A 3,441-nucleotide genomic window follows, 5' to 3' on the forward strand; every position below is an offset into this window, starting at 1 on the left:
ATTCTGGGAGAATCAGAAATCAGAAATGTGAGCTGATTCTGGGGGAATCAGAAATCAGAAATGTGAGCTGATTCCGGGGAATCAGAAATCAGAAATGTGAGCTGATTCTGGGGGATCAGTGGTGCTCACACACTCCTGCTCCTCAGCAAGGGCTCAGAGCAGGCAGGTTCAGCATCTCCCCACAGTCCTCTACTCCAGGCACAAGGACAGACAAGCAGCACCCCACAGTAAAATCCTTTTGCTTGACTCCTTTCTGTATTTCTCTGTTTTCAGTGCTGGGCAAAATCATCCAACTCGGTAAGAAAAAATAAGAGAGCGCTCAGACACACCAATCATTTTAAAAGTGGAGTCTCTGGGTTTGTGGATTTGTCAGCACTGCAGCATGTTTTATTTCCAGGTTTTCACAGAAAGTGGTCAGCAGATTCCCTGAAGTTGTTGGGAGTGTGGGGAAGAGGATGGGAACCCTGTTCCAGCTGAGATTCCCTGGCCTGCAGCCGAGGACTCACACAGAGAGAGCAGGGAATGCACTTGCAGGAACTGGGGGGCATTTGCACCACAGGGGACAGCACAAAATGCTCCATAAATACAGAACATTCTAACCAAATCTTGAGTCACTGAAATTATCTCATTGGCCTTTCCTCTTGAACAGAAAGCTTTGTCTCAGCTTACCAAGGCTTTCTTTTTTTTTTTTTTTTTTGCATTTCACAGCATTGGCATTTACCCTTCCTGGACTGGATCAGTATGAGCTCACAAGAACATGCCCAGGATTCAGCTCCTGAGGGCTCCACATGCAGGATCTTCTCTTGGTGAGAGGGAACCCTGCTGGAGAAGCTTCCCATCCAGGCTTGTTGCGGTGTGTTGCAATGTCCTGTTTTAAACTTCCGGGTCCCTTCCCAGGTGTGCCTATCCCTTCTCCCTTCCCCCTCGCCCCTTGCTGAGTGTGCCCTGTCAATCAGGCTAACATACCAGCAAGGCGTCGTGTGGTTGGTCCCTCAGGCCTGGGGGACATTGGATAGGTGTCCCCAGTCCCTTGAGACCCTGCCCCTTCACCTGGTTGGTGGCTCACCTGTCCCCTCCCCTTCCCCTGCCCTGAGCTTTAAAGGTTAATGAGACCATGCGGCCTCCATTCTGTTGGAGCGGTTGCCCCGGTTCAGACCTCTGTAACCATGGAATAAACATCTGGATATAACCCTCCAGCAGAATCCTCCCTTCCTTCTCTCCACCATCGCCAGGAGCTCTCTCTCCTGAGGTAAACGGAGTCCTGACAAGCCTGGACTTGCACCAGTGCCCCGCTGCAATCTCCAGCAGCCAAGGTATCTCTGGGGTAAAGCACCACAGTGCTGCCTTTGGCCCAGCAGCGAGGGTCAGAACTGGCCCAGGCACCATCTAACTGGTTATATTGGGATTCATATTCCCATCCCGGCTGTCACTGCAGCTGCTGCCAGTGCCACCCCAGCTGCACAAACCCCCCTGAGTACAGCACTCACAGCAGGGATGGCCCAGCCTGGGGAGGGGACTCACAGCTGCACCCACAACCTGTGCCTTGTGCTGACCTGGTAATGCAATTAGAGCACATTTGGAAAGCCAGGGAGCTTAAAGGCCTAAAAACATCTGTGCCCTGCTGCAGTGACATGGCTTGTGGGTCAGTGTGGTCCCCGTGCTGGATGTTGGACACTCACCCTCTCTGCAGCAGTGAGAATCCCAGCACACCCCATGGCACAGCCAAACCCCTGAATCCCAGCCTGGCACCCACAGGGCCATCCTGGAACCTGGCCTTGCTGCAAACTCTTCATGGCTGAGGTGAAAAGCTTGGCAGTTTGAGGCAGTGCTTGTTTCTGAGGAATATTTACTAAACTTTCCATGGTGAAGACCCAAACTCTGGATAGGAGATCACACTGCAGTGAGCAACAAAAAAAAGTCCATTAAACAATCTTTGTTTTTTAAAAAAATCTCAATAACAACAAACCCATTTGTCTGTTTCACCAGCAGAGCATTTTTGTGGGAGATCCCTATTTATCTGATTTATTAGAAATGCTCCATTGAGACAGAAAGCATTTTTCTAATAAACCAAGAGGTTAGCACTATTGTTTTCAGTACAGCTGACCCTTGGATTTGCTGTAAAACCAGAATCATTAGAAATGCTCCATGGGTTATATTGGAGCATTTCTAATGAAACAGAGGGTCAGCTGTATTGAAATAATGTAAAATATCTAGATTCATGAGAAAAACTCTACTGAAATGCATGGAGCGTTTCTAATAAATCCAGATTTTAGTGGAGCTCAACCCTGAATCCATTAAAACCTGATGAAAAAATAGTTACTGAGCATGCACCTTAAGTACTTTTTTCTGTGTTAATCTCTCATTTATTCTAAAATACGTTGTAAAAATAGCAAATGGCATCAGTGAAAATTTGTTATTTAAAGTCTGCCATTTGCTCCCCTCCCAAGGAGCAGAGAGGCACTGCTGCCACCAGGAACAGGCACCTGGAATTCCATAAACTCCTCCAGCTCTCAGCAATCCCAGCCTTTCCCAGTGTGGAATTGCAGGAGGGATCATGGTTTTCTCCCAGCCACCTAGTGCAGGGCTGGAGCATCTCTGTGTTCATTCCCTGGGATTTTTCCCTGGATTCTGGGAGCCTGAAGGGTCTCAGTGAGAGATGCAAAGGATCTCTGCCTGCAGGAAGGGGCATCATAAATAAAAGCCTTGATAGGAAATGCAGGTGTGGTGCACTTTGGGCACAGAGTGGGATGAATTCCCAGGCACCTGGAATCTCCACAGCCTGCAGGTGAGATTCCTGGTGGAGAGACTGCATTGCTTGTACATAAAGAGAAACCCCTGATTTCCCCTGCAAGCTGGATATTTATTCTCAATTTACAGTCACATGGTCAGCAATAAAATGAGATTTTTTAATTACAACCAAGCTTTCTGTACCATTTTTAATGTACAACACTATTCAAAGCCTGGTGGATTCCAGGTTTTTTTTAAGGCAGATTAAGCTGCTGTAATGTTGTAAAAGTATGTCCTAAAGATGAGATGGCTTGGGCTTAGTGCAGTCAAATCCCACACCCATGGCAGGGGACATTTTTAACCTGTGTGCCCAAGGCAGCTTGGTAACTGCCTGAAAACTGGGGCCTAGGGTAAGAAAAAATGGGTATTAATTGCAGCATGTTATGAGCCAGGACATGTAAAAGCCAAAGAACACTTTCTAATTTATTGTTTCACATCAAAACAACAAGAAAACATTGGCAAGTTTATTTTAAGGTCTCGCTTGGTCCTCACTTGGATGATCAAACCCCTCCTCAGAGCAGAGCTCAAGTGAATTTGATCAGTTTTTCAGATGAACTTCTTGTGAAAGTTGTGGCAAGTTTTGGTGATGCTGATGCTGCTGATTCTCACTTCTCTGGTATTTCTAAAGCTTTATTATTGCACCTCTCCCCTTCC

Source organism: Zonotrichia albicollis, chromosome 8 (assembly GCF_047830755.1).
Source record: "Zonotrichia albicollis isolate bZonAlb1 chromosome 8, bZonAlb1.hap1, whole genome shotgun sequence".
NCBI lineage: Eukaryota > Metazoa > Chordata > Aves > Passeriformes > Passerellidae > Zonotrichia > Zonotrichia albicollis.